At 43.4% G+C, this 27,289-nt stretch overlaps 1 protein-coding gene and 1 pseudogene across 2 annotated transcripts in view; both read left to right on the top strand.

Moving 5' to 3' along the window:
* Positions 1–27,289, top strand: part of EXOC6B (exocyst complex component 6B) — a 530,863-nt gene that overhangs the window by 475,884 nt on the left and 27,690 nt on the right. The window lies entirely within an intron of this gene.
* On the top strand, positions 1,623–27,074 carry LOC308526351 (interleukin-6 receptor subunit alpha-like; annotated as a pseudogene). Its single transcript has 3 exons — positions 1,623–1,757; positions 23,664–24,742; positions 27,039–27,074. The product of its transcript is annotated as an interleukin-6 receptor subunit alpha-like (transcript).

A 27,289-nucleotide genomic window follows, 5' to 3' on the forward strand; every position in this document is an offset into this window, starting at 1 on the left:
ACCAATACTCAACAAAAACAGCAATTTTATGCAGTTCCACCAGCTATTAAGTGCTTACCTACCATACCTAAGAAGAACATATGCATTCTTTCTGTGCTATTGACATGATTTATTTAAAATTTATTTATTTAAACTTATTTAAGATTTATTTACTTATTTATTTATTGAAATAGCTTTATTTCTATAACCCAGAAATGACTATACAAAGCATGTAAATCCTCATTGGCTAGTAATTCATCTACATAAACTTATTCATTTATTCAGCAAGCATTTATTGAACACCTCTGTGCTCACATATTTTGTGAGTTGGAGTGTTGAACAAGGCAGGCAAGGTCCCCATTCTTTTACAAGCTGATGGAGACAGAAAATAAATGACCATATAAATAAACAATAAATTATCATTTAGTAGTAAGCTTTATGATATATATAAACTATATACACTTGACTTTCATAGATGCTGATATAAGATATATCAATTTGGTAGAAATTTTACAAATATTTTATAAAATTAAATATAAAACCCTGTATACTTTTTTTTAAAATCCACCATCAATCATATAAGGGTTCTTGCAAAAAAAATGTCTCTCCTAGAATTCAGTGCCAGGAAAATGTTTGCCTCTTCAGATGGACTGCATTGAAACTAGAAATTTAGTGTGTTTCTCTTTTTCTTTGGCAACCAGGAAGCCAGTAAATTGTTCAGAGCTCTATTATAGTGATAAATTTGCCCAGATTCCTGGTTCATCATTTTTTCTTTCCCTCTTATTTTATTTGTCTTTTAATCTAATTTTTCCTATTTTATGTCTATTTTTAAGTTTTATTATTTCTGTTATTCTATTTTATTCATTATATATTTATTAATGTATTAGTATCATTTCTATATATTATTTTATTTCTATTTTTTTCTTATTTTCTATTGTTTTTTAACTGTTTTGTTTATCTTATTTTGTACATATTTGAATATAGCAGGTAAATTTATTATTTTATTTCTATTTTTTATTTTCTATTGTTTTTTAAATTTTTTATTGATTAAGTTATTACATATGTGTCCTTATCCCCATGTTACCCCCAATCCTCCCCACCCATGCCCTCACCCCCCTGTTGTGTCCATTGGTTAGGCCTATATGCTTGCATATAAGTCCTTTGGTTGATCTCTCCCCCTTATTCCCACCCTCCCCTACCTTTCCTCTGAGGTTTGATGGTCTGATCAATGCTTCTCTGTCTCTGGATCTGTTTTTGTTCATCAGTTTATGTTGTTCATTATATTCCACAAATGAGTGAGATCATGTGGTATTTATCTTTCTCTGACTGGCTTATTTCACTTAGCATAATGCTCTCTAGTTCCATCCATGCTGTTGCAAATGGTAAGAACTCCTTTTTTTACAGCAGCATAGTATTCTATTGTGCAGATGTACCACAGTTTTTTAATCCAATCATTCTATTGTTTTTTAACTCTTTCTGTTTATCCTATTTTGTATGTGTTTGAGTATAGCAGGCAATCTTATGCCCTTTTAGGTAGTAGGTAGGGTCTGAATAATTTAATTAGCTGTTAATACACAACACTTTGCAATTTATTTTACAAATATTTATTGACTTTATTGCGCTGGACATAAGAGAACTAAACAATGAACAAGACAGACAAGGTCTATTCCCAGAAATTATGGGTGAAAATGGACTTTTGGTGTTCCCAAAGAAATGAACAGTTAGAGATGGAAGTTTTGGTGGGGAGTCTGGACATTCGGGAATCTGAGTCACTCCAGGTAACAGTCTTTGAATGAACCTGCACTGAATATGGCATGTGGTGAGACGGTGAAACTTGGGCTAAATTTAACCTAAAATATCTCTGCCTACAAAGCATTTAAAGTTCAACAATTCCAGATCTAATTATTACTTCTTAAGTGTCCCTAAGTGCCGTTTGCAATAAAATGACGATTTATGAAATCTAGATCCTACTTTCAAGACCACCAACCTGCGTGGTAAATAACAGAAATCTAAGATTAAAGGAACTGAAATATAGTACCTATACCTGCCATGGGACATGGAATTATAGCAATGAAAGCATTCTAACACATTTTCAGTTGTTGTGGTAACTGTTTTTGTGTTATCTATGTAGTTCAAGTTCTGGCAGGGGAGTTGGATAATGTGGAGTCACGCTTCCAAGAGGACTGAGAACCAGCCAATATCCCAGGGCCACTGGCAAGCATATCCAGCAACAGAATCATCAAGATTTGGTTGTACTTTATTATAGAATCTTTAGTGGAAAACTTTTCAAGGACAGATAGTCTGTCTCCCATTCACTAGGCACCCTTCACCTACCAAAATTCTTAATTAAGAAAGATCCTGCCCTAGCCGGTTTAGCTCAGTGGGTAGAGCATCAACCTGTGGCCCTGAGTCCTGGGTTTGATTCCAGTCAAGGGCATGTACCTCGGTTGCAGGCTCCTCCCTGGCCCAGGGCCTGGTTGGGATGCATGCAGGAGGCAACCAATTGATATGTTTCTCTCACATTGATAGTTCTCCTCTGTCTTTCCCTCTCTCTTCCACTCTCTCTCAAAATCAATGGAAAAATATCCTCAGGTGAGGATTTAAAAAAAAAAAAAAAAGAAAAGAAAAGAAAAGCAAGATCCAAGTTCAGATTCAGAACACCACTTTTTATTTTTATTTTTTACACTCAATATTATAGAACATCTTCATATGGCTTCCAAACTTTCTCATAAGATGAATCAAAACAAATGATTAAAAGATTGAAAGTATCACTTTTGAAAAAACGACCAACCGCCCTTCTCCTTTCCCCCAAGAAAGAATCTCATCTATGAGCCAATCATCATGTTCTGATAAATTTGCAAATTTCCCATGTTTGCCTTCCAAGGCAGCTGTAGAAAGGAGCTGGGAGTTTACATGAGTAGTTACAGTCACAAACCTTTGCCTGCCAAAAAGTGTCTTAATTTCATAGCAGATCTAAGAGGGAGGACTCTTGACATCTGGATGGAGCTGGAAAGGTTTGAGGCACACCAGCAGGTCAGCACAGTATATTATCCTTGAGAAACCCTGGGAGAAGAGCGAGAGGAAGAGGAGAAACTTTTAAAAGGCACCAAGTTAACATCAGCATCTCTGTGATAATGAGAGTATCCCTCGCATCCTTTCTCTCTCAGGCAGTAGTCTCTGCTGAAATGTTTCTCCTGCTACTTCAGACGTCCTATTGCTGTACCTTCCAAGACCTCAGGCTCCACACAGGAGGGCTCAGGCTTCCTTATCTTGTATATGTGGAGGTATCTGAGGAACAACAACTGGTGTTTCCCATGTTTTGCCTTTCTAACTTCTTCATATCTGAGACAGGGATAAGGTTGACCAAATAACTATCCTATAGAATAGAATATGTGGTTTATTAAATTAAAAACATATATCAGAAAACTCCTCATCTTCTTGATGACATCTTCTTAATGTTTGCCTTACCGCACAGAGTCCTACCTTCTGCGTTTCTGAGGTAGCAGGTTGTGTTAACCCCTTCTTCATTTCAGTCAGATCCCCCATGGTCTAACCACACTGGTTCCCCAAGTGATCCCCACGAGGCATTTGTCCATCAATGCCGGGGCTGAGCACTCCCATTCCGCAGGTATGTTAGGCTCTGGCAAAACCCCATCTAGGTTTTTGTTAAGAACAAGCCTAATGAAGAACATGATGCTCTGGGTGTATTTCAAAATGACTACTGAAAATGGGCATGGAGTTTCTTTTTGGAATGATGAAAATGTTCTACACATGATTATGGTGGTAGTTGCACAATTCTTTGAACATCCTAAAGACCATTGAGTTGCACACTTATTTAAATGGGTGAATTACTAGTAGCCCAACCAGTGTTGCTCAGGGGTTTAGCATTGACCTATGAATCAGGAGGTCACAGTTTGATTCTTGGTCAGGGCACATGTCTGGGTTGTGGGTTCAATCCCCAGTAGGGGGCATGCAGGAGGCAGCCAATCAATGATCTTCTCTCATCATTGATGTTTCTATGTCTTTCTCCCCCTTCCTTCCTCTCTTAAGTCAATAAAAGTATATTTTAAAAATAAAATAAAATAACTGGGTGAATTACTTGACATGTGAATTGTATCTTAACTAAACCCCAAGTCCAAAAGTGAGAGAAATTTTTGTTTCTTTCTTTGGCCTTGGCTCTCACCTGCCTCTTCTCCACCCACACTTCAAGTCAGTAGCCTCCAAGGAGCACTCAGTTTACAGCCCCTGCTGCCACAGTGTCAGACTCCGTCGAAATATGTTACACAGAGCAGAAATCAAAAGCCGTAGTATGTGAAGTCCGACAGAAACTGGCAATTACACAGAGATCCAGAGGTCAGGCAGGGGGCGAGGGTAAGGAGGAGGACAACGTTTACTCTGGAACATGTTTAAATTCTCTTTGCCATTTAGCTTGTTTTATATTGTCAGCCAGAGGCTTTACTTCATTTATAGTCCGTTTTCCAGTTTTCTGTGTGTTTTATTCATAATCTGTGTATTGGGTTCTTTCCATATTTTTTATTATGCATAACTGTTGACTCTTCCACTGTGGTATTTTCCCTCTTTGCCTATTAAACATATTTTATTTGAAATTTGCATATGTACATTTTCAACTTCCTGATTATACCCTCAGAGAGAAAAGTGTATTTCGTTAGCCAGCTGATAAAAATCACTGATCAGAAGATAAAGGAGGCGGTTCCCTGACTGCCAGATCCCTGCCACAGCATACATCCCTTTCTAGCGTGGACCCATCTTACTGTTATATTGAGCTTTAGGAGTTTAACCTTTTGCATTCCCGCCTGACCCCTCCTATGTGCTCCATAAATGTCTGTGAATAAATGAGTCAGTGAATGAGCTATCTGTATGGTGTCCATCTACCATAGGAGCTTCTCCTTTCTTCTGTTCTCCATGGGTCACTGTGCCTTTTTCATTTCCAAGACTTTCTTTCTTCCTTGAAGTCTCAGGAAATGCTGACTTGAGTTTATAACCGTGTCATCTGTCTACCCAGCAAGTAGAAGGCCTTTCTAGAAGAAGAGAAAGCATGGCTACTACCATGCTGTTAACGATGGGACTAGTAGTAACCTGCTGTTGATGGTGATGAGAGGCAGCATGGATTGGCTTTGCCACAGATCGCCGGAATCAACGGAAACTGTAGGAGAAGCTGGGACGGCTGATGGTCCCCGCATTTGGATGTCCTTTCTTTGCCTGGGATCCCACTATTTATCTATTTGCCCAAGATCTGGCTAAATCATAGTTAGGTCAAAAGTTGTCAAGAAAATAACCACATCTTTCAAGACTCTTCTGCTGAGTCACAGAAATCCCAGCCACTTTGCCTGTGGAATAGCATTGCTAATTGAGTCATCATGGGCCAAACATGTCAAAACAATTCAGAGACAGGGACATGCTGGGATGAAGTTTCCAGGGGATTCTGCAGAACCTAAGAATACTTGAACCTGTTGGTAGCTATCTTACAGGAAAGTGTGTTGAAAGTTATACTGTATTTGAAAACCAAATATTTAGTGATTTTTGAAAATCTGAATTCAAGACAGTATTGACAAGCTGGTGCCAGGATGTGATTTACTTCCCCTTGCCCTCAGAAGAGCGTAGCCAGGTTATTTTCCAAGATCAGAGAAAAGTAGGATTCGGAATATTTCCAACCATTTAATCTCCTCTTGTGTATGCAGTGGTCTACCGTTACAGCCTGTTCTCTAACTGCCATGAGCCTGCAGCATAAATCAACACCAGTTCTGCTGGTAAGCAACCAATGTTACTAAAGGGATTAGGTGCTTTGATTTGCCAAGAGGCTGCCTGATCTGGTGAGGACAGGAGCATTCTCAGTCCATGTTGGTTCAGCTCAAGAATCCAAAGGAAGTAAATTAACTCTTCTAGACATCAGTGCTCATTTCCATGAAATGTGAGTAGGAATCCTTTCTTCTCAGAAATGGTCGGAATGGTAACAGATTTGTTAAATGCTTTAAGCTCCCTCATCAACTGACATCTAAGAACTTTTGTATGGCTGTGCTAGCCTTGAATGTTTTACAGCCCTCTTGAAGGGGAGGCAAAATATACCATAAACCACAATACAAAATGGTATATGATAATGCCAAATAAGTGTTCCAAGCAGTGGGAAGAAGAGGCGATGATGGAGGCGACAGTGACATACGGCAGGCTCCCTGGAGGGACTAAGGGCCTTAGCCATGCAGCAAGGGGACGGACGAGGACTGCACCACAGAAAGGAGCACAGCCTGTCCAGAGAGCTTGGCTGGGAACAAGGGCTAGAGCAAGGGAAGTTACAGGCTGAAAGCCCCATACACTGTGCAGGGGGGTTGCTCTTAGGTTTCATTGTTTCTAGACAGCACCATTTAGAAGCTATATTTGTCAATTCTGCCTGAATCTTCTAGTCCCTTTTGTTTAATAAAGAAAATATGGTTCCAGCCTGGCGGAGCCACTCAGTTGGTTGAGCGTCATCCTGTGCACCAAAAGGTTGTCAGTTCGATTCCCGCTCAGGGTGCATACCTGGGTGGTGGGTTCGATTCCAGTTAGGGCACATGTTTCTCTCTCTCTCTCTCTCTCTCTCTCTCTCTCTCTCTCTCTCTCTCCCCCTCACTCCCCCTCCTACTCTTTCCCTCCCTCTCCCTCTTCCTCCCCCTCTCCCTCTCCCTCTCCCTGTCCCTAAGTATTTTCCTTTGGGTGAGGATTTAAAAAAAGAAAATATTGTTCCATGGTCATGTGAGCTTCTGAGATTTTTTAGTCCTATGATAGCTTTCTGAAGAGTGTCATATTTAACAGGGTTTCTTTCCCTGGTTACAAAAGTAGAACCTGTTTATTATAGAACCTTTGGAAAATATGGAAAAATATAAATTTAAAATAATATTGAAATATTATTTATATAGGTTTGTGTCTGGAATTTTTCACTTAATGTTATCTTACAAGCATGTGCTCATATTAAAACTACATAAAATCATATTTTATATTCTACCTTAGGGAATGTGAATTTTAACTATTTTCTTGTGGTTAGACATTTATATTGTTTCTAGTTTTTGCCTAGTATAAATAACACTATGATGAACATCCTGTACATATATATTTGTCTAGATTTTCTGATTAGTTCCTTAGGATCCATTTCTAGAAGTAGAATTACTAGGTTAAATGTTGTGGACATTTATGGCTCTTTAGGTATATTAACAAATTGCTTTCTAGAATAGTTTTACCAACTTATTCCCATGTATATTATATGTAAGGGTTCCTTTTAATCTCACTATGACCAGTAGTAAATATTCTCAGCTAAAAAATTTTTTTGCTTATTTTATAAGCAAAAGGTATCTCATTGTTTTACTTAGCATTTCTTCGTAATATGCTAATGATATGCTAAGGCCGCTCAACTGCTCGCTATGACATGCACTGACCACCAGGGGGCTGGCAGCCAACCAGTCGCTATAACATGCACTGACCATCAGGGGGCAGACTCTCCAACCGGTAGGTTAGCTTGATGCTGGGGTCCAACTGATTGGGACTGAGCAAGATGGGCTGGACATGCCCTGGAGCCCTCCCGCAGTCCCTCCCCAGCTGGCCAACCTCCCGCATTCCTCCCTGTCCTGATGGTGCACTAGTGGGGTCCCTCAGCCTGGTCTGCATCCTTTCGTAATCTGGGACCCCTCAGGGGATGTTGGAGAGCCAGTTTTGTCCTGATCCCGCAGGCCCAGCCAAGGGACCCCACTGGTGCATGAATTCGTGCACTGGGCCTCTAGTACTATTATGAGAGAGGAAGAGGGAGGCAAGGAAGGAGGGAGGGAGAGGTCTTTTATGGGAAATAGGAAGTTGGGATAATCTTTAATCTCGAGATATTTTCATGGATGGAAAAAGCATTTTAACTATTTCTTTATTGACTCCTTTTTTTTGTTAACCAATATTTTGTAACACATCCCTGTAGGGCCTGTTTTTTCATTCTTAGGGATATGTCATTTCTATTCCTGCTTTCTTTCATATTGTTTTTAGTTTTATTGTGTGTGTGTTTTTTGCCTGAAATGCCTTCTTACTGGCTATCCCTAGCACTACTTCAATACCCAGAGAATCTTTGAAAATACTTTGGAAAATAGTGCTGTTTTATTCGTTTCCTTCTGCACTCACACCTTTTCTTTCCTGCTGCGTATTTTTCTGCCGGGAGCCGGTCCATCCTTGCTGTTTCAAGGGACCTGGCATATATGGCATACTGTTCTTAATATGTTTGCTCACCTTCTTGGCACTATGTGTTTTAACCAAGGTCACCTCTCTGAGAAAGGTTGTTTCCCCAGGTAGGGATTTTCCCCTGAAGTTAGGGAGGGAATAAAACCCCTTAACTAAGTGCCAGGTGCCATTAATCACTTTAACTACGAACAATCATGCTTAAGCTACATAATCTTTACTCCCTGGAATGGAGATAAGAAACGCCCTAACCTTTGGAATAAAGATTGATAGGATTGGAATCAACTGGTATAAATACAGATGTAACAAGACAACAGGACACAGAACCTAGACACAGAACCTAGACACAGAACCTAGACACAGAACCTAGAGACAGAAGAACTTCGCTGGAGAGAACATGGCAAAAGATCCTGGACAGAAACTGGCCGCAGAACCTAGAGATAGAACCTAGAGACAGAACCTGGCTGAAGAACCTAGAGACAGAACCTGGCTACAGAACCTGGATAGAACATGGCAAGAGAACCTGACTAGAACCTGGTGACTGAACCTGGCTGGAGAACCTGGACAGAACCTGGCTGGAGAACCTAGCAAGAGAACATGGACACAGAACCTGGCTGGAGATCCTAACCAGAACTTCGCTGGAGATCCTGACCAGAACTTGGCTAGAGATCCGGGCTAGGCTGCTGATCAACTGAACGCTGCCTCTGTGTCATTCCTTCTTCGCCGACTCCGTTCACACCTTTGGGGACCCCTGGACCTGCTGGGGTTGGACCCCAGCATTTTTCTTTCTTGATTTTCTATCTATGATACATTGTACAGTAAGGTGATCCTGCCTTTATAAAGATGCTTTGAGATGGGGATTCCTAGTAGAACCCTTTGTCTTGATGTACTTATGTCCAGTATTACAAAAATAGCCAAAGCTTTCCCAACAGTGTAGATTTTAAGGAATGCTGTTAGATGACATGGAATATGTATTTTTCTGTACACAGGCAGCTCTTCTAAAAGAAATATTTTGAGTTAATGTGCCATAATTTACCAATTCCAACTTAGATGGTTTCACATTTTTGCTATTGCAAGTACTATATGTAATACACATTTTGATGCGGCGTTAACTATAGAAGAATGAAAATGGAACGAATATTTGAATTTGTGGATTGTCTATTTTCTCCTTTTTTCTTCCTTTTGTGGGATGCTCAGCGGCCACATTGGGGAACTCCCAGCCTTGTCTTACTCTGCTAAATACCTGATTTCTTCCAGGTCTGAAGATGTCTTGCTTTTTGTTATAGACCATAAATCGTTGGTCTAAAGTTGTCCCAAAGATTGTGGTTTTATAGCAAATGGCCGACTGATTCTGGCTGCCCAGTTTCTGCCAACTTGAATTTTTCTAGCCTCTAATCTCCTTGCTTCCTCTTTGCTTCCTCTAAACTCTCCCATCACTGTCTGTTAGATCTTCTTATGGATATCCCACCAATACTTCAAATGCAGTATGTCCTGAATTCAATGCTTTATTTTTTTCCGCCTCCTCTCCTACCTGCTTTTCCTTTCTTCCTCATTTCTTTCCATTAATGGCATCACCACCCAATCAGTCACTCACACTAAGAAATCTTAGATTTCTCCTTATTTCCTCTTTTTCTCCCACTTACTCATTCTCCTGGATATAGGGTAAGTTATCAAGTGATGTCAGCACCATGACCTTACAACATCTTAAACCAATTTGTTACTCTGTGTCTTCACTGCTTCTATCCCAATGAAGCTCTTTCAGCTTCTCACTCCCTCCATTTGGTGTAGTCCATCCCGCACAGTGGAGTAGGATGATCAGACTTATCAACCCCACACTTAAGACACCTTTGATCAGTTCCCTCCGGCTAACTGATAAAATTCAAACTTCCTTCTCCTGGACAAAGTCCAAACTCCAGTCTACCTTAACAGCCACTTTGCTACTATTTCCTTCTCACCTGATGCTTTAATCTTACTTTACCCCCGAATTCCTTGCTCTTTTATACCTTTTTATCTTTGCCAATGCTATTCCTCCACCAGCAGGATCCTCTTCTTGGCCTGGTGAGTGACAGTGGTGAGCAGCACTGGTTTGTAGTGCTGAATGAAGCTGGCACTTCCTTAGCTGTTTTGCCCCACAAGTTGTTCTTGTAGTCATGTAAAATTATAAGCTTCCTGGTGAGAAGACGTTCTTCTTGCTGTTTTTTAAAGACATGCAGATTTAAGTTTTGATTTATAATGTTATTACTTGATTCCAAGAATGTGGTAATTTTGGATGTTTGCTTTATAGAATCTTTGTGACCAATTTTTGTAAATGCCCTGCAGGTGCTTGAAAAAAGTGTGTTTTCTAGTAAATGAATGCAAGGGTACATAGCCAGTGGGTCAAACTCAATAATTGTGCTATTCAGATATTCTGTATCTTTACTCATTTTTTAAAATCTGCCTTATCAAATACCAAAATAAAAGCGTTAAAATCTCCCTGTAACATTGTGGTGTATCCATCTTCCCTTATAATAGTGTCAGTTCTTTCTTTGCATAGCTGCATATTTTGGTACTAAGCTATTGGGTATATAAAAAGTTAGAAATTTTATGTCTTGGTGAAGTATTCTTTTATCAGTGCATAGTGACACTATTCCTAGTATTGCTATTTTTTGTCTTATAGTAGATACTACACTAGTCTCTCTGTCTTTAGTATTTCCTTAGTAAGACTTTTACATTGCTTAACTTGGAACTTTCTGTGTCCTCATAGTGATATTTTAGAACTATCTCTTATAAGCAGCATATACTTGGATTTCCTTATTAATACTATATGAGAACCTCTATCTTTTAACTGATTAAATTAGACCACTGCTATAATATTTTTATTTCTAACATTTTATTTGTGCTATTTACCATGCCTTTTCTTTGCTTCTTTTTGTTCTTGTCATCTCCTGCCTTCTATTTTTTATATTTTGGTTTTAAATGTTAGCATTGCATATATGAATGTATAGAATGCAGATACTTTCTAACACTATTTTACACATGATATTACTTTGAGTCTTTGACACACTTATCAAGGATTGTATCTTTTTTTGTTTTATATAATAGTTGTTTTATATAATTTCACACTTCCTAGTTACCTAATAAATATACCTGTATAAATAATAAATATACAGACAACTTGCTTCCAATGAAGAGGACAGAAAATACACTATCCCTAATTTCAAAGCACTTGTTTAAATGTCTGGCAGAGATGCTATATTTAATATAATCACCACCACTTGGCTGTTCACTTATGTACCAGGTCTACTGACGTAATGAATGAAGTTAGACCCGTCATAGTTACTGCCAGAACGACAGTGTTTTGATGATGGCATTATGATCTAATCAAAGTGAACATAAACCCTACATTTATATTTTTTCTTTAAAACATGACAACCAAGTAAACCTAGATCATGCTGTTCTAAAGGGATGTTGAAGAAAACACAATAACTAATCAACTCATACATTGAGACGCAACAACAACCTGCCTGCAGTTCCTTGCATGGGTGGTCCTGTTTCCACACACCCTCCCCCAATGTCTTACTTATACTACCCTTCTCACCTGCTGGGAAGGCTTTCCCTTTTCCCCCTTTTAAAAAATCAAATTTGGGGTAGGGGGGTGATTTTATATGTACATAAAAGTTATCAAGATAATACAAGGAGCTCCTGTATGCCCTTCAACCCAGTTCCTAATGTGAACATCTTTTATATCACCATGGCACATTTGGCACAACTAAGAAATTAAGATTGGTACATTTACATTAACTACAGACTTCGTTCAAATTTTACCATTTTTTCCACTAATGTTCTTTTTCTGTTTCAGGATCCAATCCAGGATACCTGCATTGCATTTAGGCATTATATCTCCTTTGTCTCTCTGCCTTCTATTTGATTGATTTTCTTTTAATCTCCTTTCCCCATTTCCCCTTTGGTTTAATGGTTTTACATTCTACTTCTGTTCTTCTAAAAGTTATCCATGCACTGTGTTTCCAAGGATATAGAGAGATGGTTGCTTATGTTGATGTGGTAAATTAATACAACTTCTAAGGGAGGAACGTAATATCTTTTGATCCATCAGTTCTCCTCTAAAGACTCAGTCCTACAGATTTGTATACTTGTACACATGTACTAAGTTATTCACTATTCATTATTTATAATTGTTTAATGGGATATTAATGAAGAAGTTCGTACACTGATATGAAAGTATGCCCAGTATAGTGTTAAAGGGGGCAGAAGGAAGCAGAATTCAGAACATTATATTTGAAATGCTACAGTAAACAGGTTTCCTTTTCCTACTATGTTAAAGGGTGGATTTGTTTTCAGGTCTGCCTATCATCAAGGTTCGACCCTTGGACAATCTTGTCCTTACATGGCAATTTCAGGCCCTGTAGACAGTCTAAGTCATTGTCCCCAGTCCGCATGTGGGCTTACAACCCAAACTCACACACCTTCCTGTCCTCTGCAAAACTAAGTGGGTTTGTCATTAACTACCTTTTTCCAATAATAATATTTTTACATAAATCTAAACTGTCTCAACTACTCTATCTCCTAGGGATATGGAAATTAAATGAAGAATAATGTACAGAAAGAACTTAGTTCAATATCTAGCACATAAAGTGCTCAATAAACATTAATGTTGTTGTTGTTGAGTTTCTTTTTCTAATTTTGTATTTTGTTAGGCTTGCTATTATATGTAGATGGCTATTTATCGAACTTGCTTTACTCATACCTCTTTTTAATGAACATAAAAATATCATATCCTTTTTAATATTATTTAAATTTATAAAATAAAGCAATTTTGTATCTAAAAGAAAATAAAAGCAATGATAATTCTCAATATGCTTTTTAAGCTAAACATAGATTTGTTTCTTTCCTCTTTTCCCCTGGGAAGAAACTGATGTGCTTCCCTCTCCCCTAAAAGGGTGCTTGCCCCCCAGTTGAGATCCATTCACTGAGCTTGTTTTCAAGTTCATGTAGTTTTTTCTGAGGATCCTGTAACATACATATTTATACATATAACATTTTTAGTCTAGTAAGTTATTTCCATTCAGGTAAATTTCTAGGAGTGTAAACATTGTGCCAGAGGATAGAAATATTTTTCTGATTCTCAAGGTCATATTTCTTCCTAACTGATTTGCCATATTATAGTGGTATTTGCAATGCATAAGTGTACTAATTTTTACCAAAACCTTGCAAACATTGAGTTAACATTTTTAATACATTTGCTAATTTTTAGGTGTAAAATGTCTACTTTCCATTGCTTTGATGACTAGTAAATGTAAGTTAGATGTGTATGCAACATAATATTTCTGGTATATTTTATTAGTTTATTGCATATTGCTAGGCATTAATAAAAAAAATCCTTATTTGGCTTTTGTACTCTGAAAATATTTAGCGCTTAAACAAACTGAAAAAGGAGAGAAATTAAACTGGAAGGTAGCAGTGTTTATAAACAAGCAGTCTTGAAACACAAGACCATTGTGGTAGTTGGAATGGTCTGCATCCCAGAATGTCCTGCTTCATAGATGCCAAGCTCGCCAAATAGCTGGAAAGGACAGAACAATGTGTTTACCCCCAAGGGTGTCAGATGAGGCAAATCTGAATTCCTAAGCTCCACAATTACTTCTACCCCAAAATTTATCATGACCCACGCCATCTGAGTGTTTATGTTAAGGGTTCTCTTTTCCTCAAGTGTTACAGGATTCTTGCTTTTTTTTAAAAAGAAAAACGGGCATCTACTAGGTCTGAGGACATTTTCTCTCTTTATAAATGTATTTAATAATAAAACAGAAACACATGTGCTCTTTCCAAATACCATGTTAATTCAAAAAAGGCCTTTTCATTAGATGATATATACACAAGGGCTAAAGATTACAAAGGCCCAAAACATTAAATTGTAAACTGTACAAGGATGCTTAGGAGGAAACTTTAACAGGGGTCGTAATCAGAGATGCCCTCCCTTGGGCTGGCTCTGTTTGCAGTCTCACATTCACAGAGAATACTATCTAGCGAGAGCCTGACATGGTTTCATAATCTGTAACCACAAAGGGATGGCTCAGATCTTTATCTTTTATAAACTGCACTCATAACTTGGTGCTTCCAAAGTTTAAATGAGTTTGGTCCAATTATTTAAAACAAGTTGAAGGAATCTTTGTGGGCTCCCCCCCCCCCCCAATGCATTTTCTGAAGAATGGTTTTGCAATGGCTATTAACTATTGAAATCAGTTAACTCAGAACTTCATCTGCCTTTTGGGCTTCTTCTACCTTCTGACCAAATTAGAATGGGGCCTTGGTGACCAAGGAAAAGAGAGCAGTGTTCTTTGGGTAGGATTGGGGGGCAGGGATACCAAACAGAGGGGGTAGACCTCAGATATACTGGACACAGGTGGTGCTGCTGCCACACACTTTCAGTGCCCGTGACTCACGTCTAGAGCAGTTAGACCAACTCAGAAGAGAGTGAGTATGCTGCAAGCCCTCACATGAAAGTGTCTCCTCCACTGAGGGTCTCAGCCATCAGCTTCACATTATTGGTTCAGTTACTGAGGAATGAATGATTAGTACTTGAGGGGACTTGTAGCGTGAACGTTGCCTCTGCCCAGTTAGGGTTCAGAGGAGCTTTGATGAGTAATTTGAAGTGTTGGGGATATGTTAAGTGATATACACAGCTCATTGTGCAATAATAGCATGTTTCAGGAGAATTACTCATGTAGCCCAGCCAGCCACATGACCTGTCTCCAAAGAGGAGACAGTATCAGGTAGTTCCTGAGAAAGGTACCAGTGCCCCCATAAGGAACCAGGTGTGAAACACTGTGTCACAGGAAGAAAGGCTGTGTGCTCTCCCCAGCTGATAATCAGCTTAACTTCTAGCCCAGGATTGTTTATCTTAGTTTGTGTTGAGTTCCATAACTAGGCACAGTGACACGCAAATCTATATATATAAAAGCCTAAGTGACCGATACGGCAGAACGACTGGAACGACGGTCGCTATGACACGCACTGAGCAGGCAGGCAGCCAAGTGGTTAGGGGCGAGCAGGCAGGCAGGCAAGCGGTTAGGGGTGAGCAGGCAGGCAGGCAGGCAAGCGGTTATGGGCGAGCAGGCAGGCAGGTGAGTGGTTAGGGGCGAGCAGGTAAGCAGGCAGCCAAGTGGTTAGGGGCGAGCAGGTAAGCAGGCAGGCAAGGTGAGCAGTTAGGGGCGAGCAGGCAGGCAAGGTGAGTGGTTAGGGGTGAGCAGGCAGGCAGGCGAGCAGTTAAGGGTGAGCAGATAGGCAGACAGGCGAGTGGTTAGGGGTGAGCACTCCTGGATTGCGAGAGGGATGTCCGGCTGCCGGATGTCCAACTGCAGGGATTGGGCCTAAACCGGCAGTTGGACATCCCCTCAGGGGTCCTGGATTGCACGAATTTTGTGCACCAGGTTTCTAGTATACAATAAAGTTTTTATGTTAAAACAATGATTAAGAAGCTTCTTGAATGAATTGTCCTATGCCCTCAGCACTGCCTATAAAAATATAATTATTACATACTTGTTTTTATGTTTACACAAAAACGTTTCCATACTTTAAGGCCTGCCTTCCCTGCAGGAAGGTTTCTGTGACAAGTTCTGAACGCCAAGATGGCCTGTGAGCTTTCCTCACGCATTGTAGTTCCCTGCTGCAGTGAGTAGGTGCTGAGCAGCTGTGTGTAGCACTGGCCCTTCTTTTTTTGAAATCTGATTCTGTTTTTCAGTGGCAATCATAATATTCCCTATATCTTAGAGGACTCGTTATAGAAGTGCCTGGGTGCACCAGGCAGTGGGGCCCAGCCAACAAAAGAACAGAAGTTGTGAATGTTTAAGAGAGTTTTCATTTCTATGTTCTGGCTATTCCATTGGTGTGAAGCTCTTAATGACTTTTCTTGTGAGCACACTGGCTATTTCTCAGTTTTTCTGGACCTTTGCTCCATCATCCCTTACATTTTCCTTTATATTCCTTGTCTTTACCCCATCCACAGCTTGACCCTCTTACCTGGCTGGCTAATTCATAAGGTGTCTTCCCCAAACCAAGGAGAAGGCAGATAAAAGAAGGTAGTTACAGAGTACTTATGGTTTTCAGATGCACATGTCAATCAAATAGAATGTATTTTTAAATATCGTCTGGGCCCAAACCCTGAAATGAGTATAGTGGTAACTCAAAAGAAGTTAACCTTTGCCCTCAAGTAATTTAAAAATAAAGTATTCTTTAGAGGTTCATTCATTCATTTATTCAGTAAATATTTGCTGTGGAAACAGTACTAATCAGTGTATTGAAGTTTTCCCCCCATTTTAAAACTAATACATGCTTATTAAATAAATTGAGAAAATATAAAAGGCTAATTCATAAGGAAAAAATTGCCCATTGTCAAACCATCCAGAGATAATCACTGTAAATACTCTGATGTATCCTTTCCTCACTAATATGTGTTTTTGCACAGTTAGGCTTATACTATATACTCAGTTTTATGTGCTGATTTTTGTATATCATTTTAAGAACATTTCCTCCTATATTTTTGCAAACATATTAAAATTGTTATGGCTGCACTATAAATTACCTTATTGTTGGATGTTGCCAATTTTAAGTTATAAATAAATCTGTTGTGATAATTTTGGTTTATAAGCTTTTCTTTTTTTTTTTTTTTTTTTTTTTTTTTTTTTTTTTTTTTTTTAGCAGGTCAGATGATTCAGAATAAACTAGCAGGAATAAAATGACTGTGCCAAACAATATTAGTGACAGTATATGAGATGTCTATCTTATTTTAGTTTTCAGCATCCATTTGATTCTCTTTTATGAAAACTGAGACAGCATTTGGTCAACTCTAAGCTTTCATCATTCTGCTTATTTTTCCATAGTCTTTAAGCATTTATATATTCAAAAAACAAAATGAAGGGTGAGAAGGTATTTCTGCAAAGGAATGGCCTGGCATGAGTGTTAGAGTCTGAGCAGAATGAGGAAGGTGCCTATGAGTGGAGTGTGGCCTAGTGTGAGGAACCAGAGTCCAGCAGGGCATGAAGGCATCCGCACAGAGAGGTGGGTTGGCGTACAGTATCAGAGCCCACCAGGCAGGTAGGCTGCATGCACGGGGGCGATGCGGCTCAGGTGCCACAGCCCACCAGGATAAGGCATGGGGGCGGTGTGGCTCAGGTGCCACAGCCCACCAGGGGAGGGCAGGACGGTGTGCATGCATGGGGAGGCTCAGGTGCCACAGCCCACCAGGGTAAGGCAGGTAGGGTGCATGCATGGGGGCAATGCGGCTGAGGTGTCACAGCCCACCAGGGGAAGGCAGGTAGGGTGCATGCATGGGGGCAATGCGGCTGAGGTGTCACAGCCCACCAGGGGAAGGCAGGTAGGGTGCATGCATGGGGGCAATGCAGCTGAGGAGTCACAGCCCACCAGGATAAGGCAGGAAGATGTGCATGTGTGGGGAGGCTCAGGAGTCACAGCCCACCAGGATAAGGCAGGAAGATGTGCATGTGTGGGGAGGCTCAGGAGTCACAGCCCACCAGGATAAGGCAGGAAGATGTGCATGTGTGGGGAGGCTCAGGAGTCACAGCCCACCAGGATAAGGCAGGTAGGGTGCATGCCTGGGCATGGTGTGGCTCAGGACTCACAGCCCACCAGGATAAGGCATGGGGGTGGTGCGGCTCAGGTGTCAGAGCCCACCAGGGGAAGGCAGGTAGGGTGCATGCATGGGGGCGGGGCGGCTCAGGTGTCAGAGCCCATGCAACTCAAGAAGAGCACGCTCTGAGGGTGGTCTGGCCTGGGGAACTGGAGCACCGAGGCTGCATGAGGCGGGCTTGCACGTGGAAAGCTGTCTAGAAAGGGGAGTCAGAGCCAAACAGAAAAAGGAGAGGGTGGCAACAGAGATAAGAGATCCGGAAGGTAGATTGAATATTAAGGATAATGGAAGCCAATTTCTAACTCTCAGAGAAGGCGCTACAGCTATGGAAGGGGGAAGAACTCCAGTGAACCCTATAGTGTGAACACATGGTTTTTATTATACATAAATATAGAGGTAAACGTGTATGTTAATATGTTGTATATACCTCTATAATAGCGGTTCTCAACCTGTGGGTTGCGACCCCTTTGGGGGTCGAACGACCCTTTCACAGGGGTAGCCTAAGACCATCGGAAAACACATATATAATTACATATTGTTTTGTGATTAATCACTATGCTTTAATTATGTTCAATTTGTAACAATGAAATTGGGGGTCACCACAACATGAGGAACAGTATTAAAGGGTAGCGGCATTAGGAAGGTTGAGAACCACTGCTCTATAAAAACATATATATTACATATATTTCCTGATTTTTTTCTGGAAGCAGTAATACCCTATGGCAAAGAGCAAGCATCTCCAGTGCTATGCCTCAGATTCTCAATATAATTCTCCACTAAAAGAAACCAGGGCATTTCAGACAAATGACTGTTCCCAGGGAAAGTACAAGATGAGCCTAGAACATCTTTTTGTACTAGAAACCAAGTACTTAAAGAATAGTGGGGGGTTGTCAGAAGGATCCAGAAGCCAGCTTCAAGGAGCCTCCATTGGCTAAATTGGAGATAATTCAAGCACCAAAGTAAATTATTATAGTAGCAAATTATATTAAAAAAATAAGCCGAAACCGGTTTGGCTCAGTGGATAGAGCGTCGGCTTGTGGACTGAAGGGTCCCAGGTTCGATTCCGGTCAGGGGCATGTGCCTGGGTTGCGGGCATATCCCCGGTGGGGGATGTGCAGGAGGCAGCTGATCGATGTTTCTCTCTCATCGATGTTTCTAACTCTCTATCCCTCTCCCTTCCTCTCTGTAAAAAATCAATAAAATATATTAAAAAAAAAAGAAACCACAAGTCCATACAGATATTAAATAATTGATTAATTCCCAGCTGATGTGGCTCAGTGGTTGAGTGTCGACCTATGAACCAGGAGGTCAGGATTCAATTCCTGGTCAGGGCACATGCCCAGGTTGCAGGCTTGATTCCCAGTAGGGGGCGTGCGAAGGCAGCCAATGGATGTTTCTCTCTCATCAATGTTTCTCTCTCTCTCTCCATCTCCCTTCCTCTCTGAAATCAATAAAAATATGTTTTAATAAAACATATTTGACTAAATACATTGAAAGTTAGATGAGGATGGGGCATTAATATTATTTCAAAGTACCTCCCCATAAAACACTTATTATGTGGGGGAAGTATACTTTTACAGTGGAGAAGTCTGGAAGCCATCTCCCTAATCAAGTGATCAAAGAGTTCATCAGTCATAGGATAATTTCCAATCATGTGCCACTCGATAGGATGCACTGAGGGGAAGAAAGCAGTATCGGTTGTATAATATTCTTGCCCAAAGTGAATCATATGAATTTAATCAATAAGAAAACGTGAAGAGTGGAAATCCTTGGTTTATGTCTTCCCTCTGCTTCCTCTCTGAGGGCCTCTCTTCTGGCAGTTTACTGGTGCTTCGTTGCTTGCTGGCTTCGTGTTAAGGAGTGGAGGTGTTTGCCTTTTCTTTCTCAGTGAACCGGTCCCCCTCTCCAGCAGTAAGGGACCTCTCATGATCTGGACCAGCTCCTTTTCCTGTCTCCCCCATGGACACAGGGTGGTGGCTGGCTTTTTGGTGTGTTTTTTTTTCCTGATTTTTCTCTAGCTGCACTACAGCTTCCCCTCTGCCATGAATGCTGCCCTCCTTTGCTCAGCAGCTTAAGGCTATGGCTTCGTGGCGGAGGCAGGACAGAAGCATCGGGGCAGGGCTTTGTTTCTTCCCTGAAGTGACTACTGTACATCTCCCCCAGGCTGCCACCATGAAGGAAGTCTTCTCAGGTCTCCTGTTCTGCTCCTCATTTCCCATGAGCCCTGAGGCCTGGGGGGAAGAGTTGCCTGACGGTACGGGTTCCTGTTGGGTGTATTATCCCCGGAGGGTCTGTGCTCTCAGACTAGTCCACACTCGGCCCGTAGGAATGTGTTAACACCTTCAGCTAACTTCTTCTTACCAGCTTGCCGGGCACCCAGCGTCTGCCCCTAGTGATCAAGTGGTCATATCTCCTGTCTGCATGAGGCTTCCTGTCTTTCTTTAAGTTTCAGGCTAGTAGGTCCTGCAACCTTAGCTGTTTGATATGTTCAAGAGCTGTTCTTTCCTGTGAAGTTTTTACTCTGCTCTTATTTCCTTGGTCACTTTTGTGTAATACAGTGACATCTTTCTTGGAAGTTAGTTTCGGCAATGAGCATTGTGTTAGTCGGAGAGGGAGACATGTTGGAGAGGCAGTGTGAGGCAGAAGATGTATCTGCTTTAGCCTTCTTGGTCACTGGGTGATGATAGGGCAGTAAACCAAAGGGCTATGATGGAAATTGTGTCTAGCACAGGGCAACACAAAAATGAAACAAGATTTCTCCCCTCACATCTGACCTCAGAGGAGAGACACTAAACAATAAAACTTACTAATTTGAATGTCCGTCCTTTCTGTACTCAGCCTGCCCAGAGAGGAGGTGTTTAGAAGGCAAGTGGAGAAGGTGAGAGTATATGGCCCTCTCTCACTATTCAGCAAGAGGAGAGACGTGGCTGCCTCACGAGCAGCTCTTGCTCCCCATTTGCAGTGCAAGCTACACTCTTGTGATGAGATGGGGCATTCGGCAGTGCTCTTCAAAGATGCATCATTGTGAAAAGGCCCCGCCCAGTTTCCTGCATTTCCTCCCTGAGAGCAGTGGGTCTTGACAGAAGCTAGGCGAGCTATCCTGTCTCCCATTAACAATGACCTCAACGGTTTGTTTTAAAGAGAGTTCGCAGCCCCAAAACAAAATCTTCACCCGTAAAACACAGCGTCCATGAAACCTTTTGGGAAACCTCTCCTGAGCCCTCATCCTGTGCTTCTGTTCATTAAATCAGATCAATCCCCTATGGCCAGTGGGAGCCTCCCCTCAGGGGCACTGATATGGTCGTGAAGGAGGAAGCCTGCAAGTGGCCCCCCTCCACACCAGGTGTCTTCTCACTGCACGTCAGCTGATGAGTGGACAGTCGGCTAGTGTGAGGGGAAGAGCAGACGTGGTTACGGGGAAGCTGGGTTGACTGGCTAGGGAATCCCAGCCAGAAGCAGACACGAAGAAGGGGCTTGGGCGGCCACAGCGGTGTGGCCACACACAGTCATCAGGGAGGATGCTGCAGAGCACAGCCTGTGCCCCAGGCACCAGCAGCAATTCTCGATATCCAAACAGCACGAATGGGAGCGGCTCCTTCTTGACTTCGGTTTTCCACAGCAGGAAGGGGCTCTAGGGGTAGTGGGCACAAAGCCTCTCTGGAGCCTCTTCTGGGCGATAATGCAGAGTTTCTGCTTCAAGACCTACCAGCCTACAGAGAAAAACCAGTTTCCCCCAAGTTCCCCCTGGAAGGCTTCCTATCGGGAACTCCCCTACAGAAATTCTAGCAAGACTCACTATGGAGTCTCTAGGAGAATTCCTCTCTTCTCTTTACTCATGTTCAGGGATTGTTAAAACCAGAAAGGTGAGTTTGAAGCCTCAAACTCCCTCTGCCTCAGTTCCCATCACAAATGACTTAACGTGCTCCTAGAATCTATGTAGGAGAGAGGTTATTACCTGTTTTGATTATATTTTGCCACGTTAAAAAGCTACCCCAAAACTTAGTGACTTGAATCAACAAGCATTTGGCGTGGGATTTGTTCGTTCACAGTTCTGTGGGTCAGGAATGTGGCCAGGGCTCAGCTGGGCAGTTCTGCTTTATAGGGCGTCTTTCATGACGTTGCAATCAGACGGCAGCTGGGTGGAGAGCCAGGATGGCTCAGGAGGTATACAGTGTCACTCCTTATATTCTCTTGATGAAAGCAAGTCCTGGGGCTCCCTCGGATTCAGAGGGAGGGGAAAGAGACTCCACCTCTTGATGGTGAGTGGAAAGGTTACTTTGGCAAAAGAGCGCATGGGGTGGGAGATACTGATGCAATCATCTTTTGAAACATCATCTGCCGTACAGCCTGCCGTCTCTCCTTCGAGTGCCTCAAGTTCTACCCTGCTAAGAACTGTTTTATGTTTACCCCAAGCATTATGTGCTGCAACAGGCATCCGTGCCTTGTTGTCCACTTTCAGTGCAAAAGGAGGCTTTGGGAGTCATCTCCCTCCATCCACCCCTGAAAGGCTGATTACGCAATAAGCTCCAACTCTGCTTCTCTTAGGTAAGATTAGAGGCTGTGAGGGGAGACCTGGAAGGAAACAAGATGCAAGTTCTCGGCTCATTTCCCCCGTTATTATCTAGGTCAAATGCACTTTTGTATTATTAAGTGGAAGGTGTTTTATTATTCACACAGGGATTGTCAGTTCAGTTAATATGCTTGATACTGACATTTAATTTTTTTTTATTACTCTGTTCTTTTATCCCTCCTCGGCACCAGCAACTCCACGTCTTCTTTTATAGGGCCATTATTTTCTAGGGCTGTTCTATTCCTGTGTGTGTTGGAAACTTGAGTTTATCTGTATAATATGTTAGTAATTAAAGCAAATCTCTACGAGAAGACATAAAACAGCCTACCCTGCTCCAAGAAGCTGGAACTACGGGAAGGACTCAGAGCTGAATCGGACAAAGATAAAAAGCTATGTTGGTAGCCGATGGCCACCCTTGAAACACTGTTTTTGGTCGCTACATCTAAATATGCTTCAGATCCCCTGAGGACAAAGATGCCATCTTTCTACAAAGAGGCACCAACCAAGGCCAGACAGCACTCATTCTGACACAGCATTCTTGGGCCAAAGGGAGAAATGCCCTTAGCACATTCCAAAGCAATGGAGCCTTGGAGCCTCCCCGCCCCCCACCTCTAACACGCCTATCATTAGACTCTCCTTAGGGCAGTACAGGGCCCCATGGTTTGGGGGAAACCCACTATTGAGAATGACTGGGATAAAACTTTAAGCAGCATAAGGTAACACTGGTTGGCAGAGCAAGGTAAACCAAGAGAACAGGTAAACCAAACTGACATACATACAGTCTTCTAAATCCCTCACACAGCCTCTGAGGGTTACAAAACAAAACATACTTTTATTCGCAGTCACATTGGTTTCACGGTGATCTCCGGCTATGCTGCCTGGCCACAGACTACATTTGCAGTGAGAAGTGGGAGTTGTGTGATTGACAATCACTCCTAAGTCTGCACATCACCTAGGAACCTCAAGAGGCATGGTGCCTCATGGTGCCTCATGGTGCCTCATTAAAATCTCCGTAAAGCTGGCCTACAGTGTGTGTGGTAGGATGTTCCCTCTTAAGCAGGGACAAATGTTTGTTTCTCTTACGGCTTTGCACTCTTTGGCACATGATAGGCATTCACGATAGGTCTTCATTACCGAGTCAGTGAGAAAATGAATGCATCTGACCTTGTACCAGATTCCTAAAGGCTTTTCTTTCCGGGACAGCACAGCTCTCCCAGAAGGGGAGAGCTCATTTTCCCACCTTAGCCTCTCAGTGGCCAACATGGCAATTTAAAGATTAAGTTTCAGAGCTCGAAAAGGGCCCTAAGAAGGCCACCGGGAGATGAGGGCTGCTCTCAGGGCCTGAGCGCGCCCGCAGACACCGCCCGGCCCGCCCGCCCAGTTCCTACCCACCGCTGCCTCTTTGGGACCATAGGCTGCTGGCGGAGGAGGAAGCAGGCTGGCTGTGCTCTGCGCGCTGCTCACCGCCCTGCTGGCTGCCCTGCGCTGGCGGTGGAGCACAATGTGCTGACCGGCAGGCCTGGGGCCAGCATTACCCTGACCTGTCCAGGCGGGGAACCGGGAGACAATGCCACGGTTCACTGGGTGCTCAGGAATCAGGTGGCAGGCTCGAACCACTGCAGACGGGCTGGTTGGGGAAGGAGGCCGCTTCTGAAATACCGACAGCTCAGCGACTCTGGAAACTACTCATGCCACCAGGGCGGCCGCCCGGTTGGAGCTGTGTGCCTGTGGGTGGCTGTTCCCCCAGAGCCTCAGCTCTCCTGCTTCTGGAAGAGCCCCATCAGCAACGTCCACTGTGAGTGGTGGCCTCAGAGCCCTCCCTCCCCGAGGACCAAGGCTGTGCTGTCGGTGAGGATGTTTCCGTTTCCGTGCGGTCCCGTGGAAGACACCCAGGAGCGGTGCCGGTGTTCTCAGGCGTCCCAGAGGGAGACGACTCTTTCTACGCTGTGTCCCTGTGCATCACCACTAGTGCCAGCAGCAAGCCCAGCAGACCCCAAACATTTGAGGGGTAGGGAACCCTGCAGCTGCCCTACCCGTCAACATCACCGTCACCGCTGTGGACAGAAAACACCGCTGGCTCATTGTCACCTGGCAAGACCTGCCTCCTGGAATTCCTGTTTCTACAGGCTACAGTTTGAGCTCTGATACCGGGCTGAACAGTCCAAGACATTCACAACACGTGTGTCATGGAGCTCCAGCATCACTGCACAGTTCATGATGCCTGGACAGGCCTGAGGCACGTGGTGCAGCTACGAGCCCAGGAGGAGTTTGGGCATGGCCTGTGGAGCACGTGGAGCTGGGAGGTCATGGACACCCTCTGGACAGAGAGAGAGGGAGAGGGAGAAGAGGAAGAGGTAAACATCGTACAAAACATCGATTGGCTGTCTCCTGCACACCCCCTACTGGGGATCGAGTCTGCAACCGAGGCATGTACCTTCACTAGGACTTGAACAGGCAACCTTTTGGTGCACAGGATAACATCTAACTGAGCCACACCGGCCAGGGCATGAATCCACAAGGTTTTCAACTGAGACCACGAAGGAAGTGTCCCCGCCATGAAGGCACCTACTGCCAATGAAGACGATGAAAATATTCCCTCTAATTATTCTGCAGATACAACCAGCCTCCCAGTGCAAGATCCTCCAACAGCAGTGCACACACTCCTGGTGGCTGGAGGGTGCCTTGGTGTTGTCCTGAGGTTCCAGAAGACGTGGAAACCGCAGGCCCTGAAAGAAGGCAAGACGAGCCTACACCCACCTTATTCTGTGGGACAGCTGGTCCCTGAGAGGCCCAAGCCCACCCCAGTGCTCGTCCCCCCCATCTTCCCACCAGTGTCCCCCAGTAGCCTTGGTCAGATATCACCCTGAGGCACAGCAGACCTGATGCCTATGGCCCACCGAGCCCTATGACATCAGCAACAGAGACTGCTTCTTCCCGCAACAGCTGGCTGGCTGGCGCCTGGCCGGCAGGGGTGCAGGCCGCTGAACTGTGTGGGTGACAAAGCACAGCTGGCTTCTCACTGTCATTTCCGCTCATCTCAGGTGCGTGGGTCTCTGGCTTCGCTGTTACAGGTTTTGCGCTGGGTAAAGACAGGTTTGCTGCTGCACCTGCTCAGAAGGAAGAGGTGGTTGAGTTTTTGAAACACTCTTCCCCGAAGCCCTGCCTGCAGGGGTCACAGTGAACGCTGGCCCTACGCAGAGAGCGGTGTCAAGAGTCCCCTGGAACTCAGGGCAGAGCCAGGCATCTGCAGAGGCCTCGGGCCCTGGGCTTCCTGTGGACAAGCTGCTGGCCGCCTGCACACCTGACACAGCTCCACAAGCCACAGCCCCTGAGGTGGGGCGGATTTCCAGCCAGACACCCCCCCTCGCCTATCTCCTGGCCCACTGCACAGTTTCATCTTCTAGTTCAAACTCTTGGAGCCCTTTTGCAGTGCAGTTTTTCTAGGCCCGAGGATGGCGTTTCGTCAGGCGCCCAGGCTGGGGAAGCTCTGGACTGCCTTTCCTCCCCACACTGGCAAACAGCTGAGGGGGGTGAATAGTATCTCAGGACCAGGTGGTTTGACGTGAATTGCAATTAGTTCCTCATTAGCATTTTGGTAAGTGTGAACGTTAACCCTAGGCACCTGCTGAATCCAGAAGCCACTGCACGGACTCAGTTTCCCTCTGGATCCTCGGACTTTGGGGGAGGGAAGCAGAGAGGAAGTAGGAGCGTGGGGACAGGGTCTCCACTCATAGTAACGGAACGGGGTGAGGCGCAGCCTCTGAAAACCAATGTTCTCCTTCCTCCTTGTCTCCCATCCCCAAAGGAGAACTGGCCCTGGGGGAGGGCTCCTGCCATTGGTGAGATCAAATGTGTGACTCACACATCACTCACCTGAGCCTGAGTAACGAGGGGAAAAAATATTCATGTGAAAAGACAGAAGAACCTGGCAAGGATGTATTTTAATGTGGCTTTTAAAGAAGTGCTGACTATTTTTTCTTGATAGGGTGGAAGATCCCATATTAGCAGTGGGAGGATCCGTATGTAAATAACTTGGGGAGAAGCACAGTCGCTTTGTTTTGGCACAGAACTGAGTCAAATGAAAAAGAGGAGGAGAAAAAATTATTCTGCCCAAATAGAGAAGAGACTCTGGTTTCATTCTAAATTTTGTTTTTGTCTTAAAAAGTGAAAACAAAAAAAAAATTGTTGCTTCTCCTCTAATTTAGGGGAAAGCAGCTTGTGACAGCTCCCCCCAGGGGTTGTGAAGGACACGATGTCCAGCTTCTGGGGGTGATGCTGGGAAGCTGGCCCCCCACCACCGAGCGGGGTCCGTTGAAAATCCCCACCCAGACAGCCATGGGCCCTGCTTATCAGAAGGAGGAAGATTCATTAAAAATCCCCCTTGGTGCCTTCCTCTTATTTAGTTCCTTGAATTTGATTCCGTTCAGCTGGTATTGAAGCTCCGGCTAAATGTCTAGCCATGGCTCTGAGACTAGCCCACTTCAGCTCACTCTTCTGTCCAGGCTTTGACAATCGAGTGATGAGAGTGGTTACCCAGACAAGTACCCTCAAGTATCACGGGGTGTCCCAGAATGAAGCTGTGATTAAAATCAGTTGTGTAACCACAGACCAAAAATTTACCAGACCACAAACTTTTCTGTACCCTTTTAGAAAAACAATCAGACAGGTGGCAAAGGATCAAAATGACCGGGTTTTATTTACTGCTTGCTGGGTTCAAGCTGTTACTGTCTTGGGCAAGCAGTGTTGTCATTGCTGTCTTTGTCTGTCAAGTTTCAGACCCTGTCTCAGGTGTGTGGTTTTTTTTTCTATAAAGTTTCTTTGGGAACAGCAAAAGTGCTGTCAAAGGCAAATATAAAAAAAGTGAGACTCTGCATGAGAAAGGGTGATTCTGCCCGTGGTTC

This window comes from Myotis nattereri (assembly GCF_964212035.1).
Source record: "Myotis nattereri genome assembly, chromosome: 10".
In the NCBI taxonomy this organism is placed as follows: domain Eukaryota; kingdom Metazoa; phylum Chordata; class Mammalia; order Chiroptera; family Vespertilionidae; genus Myotis; species Myotis nattereri.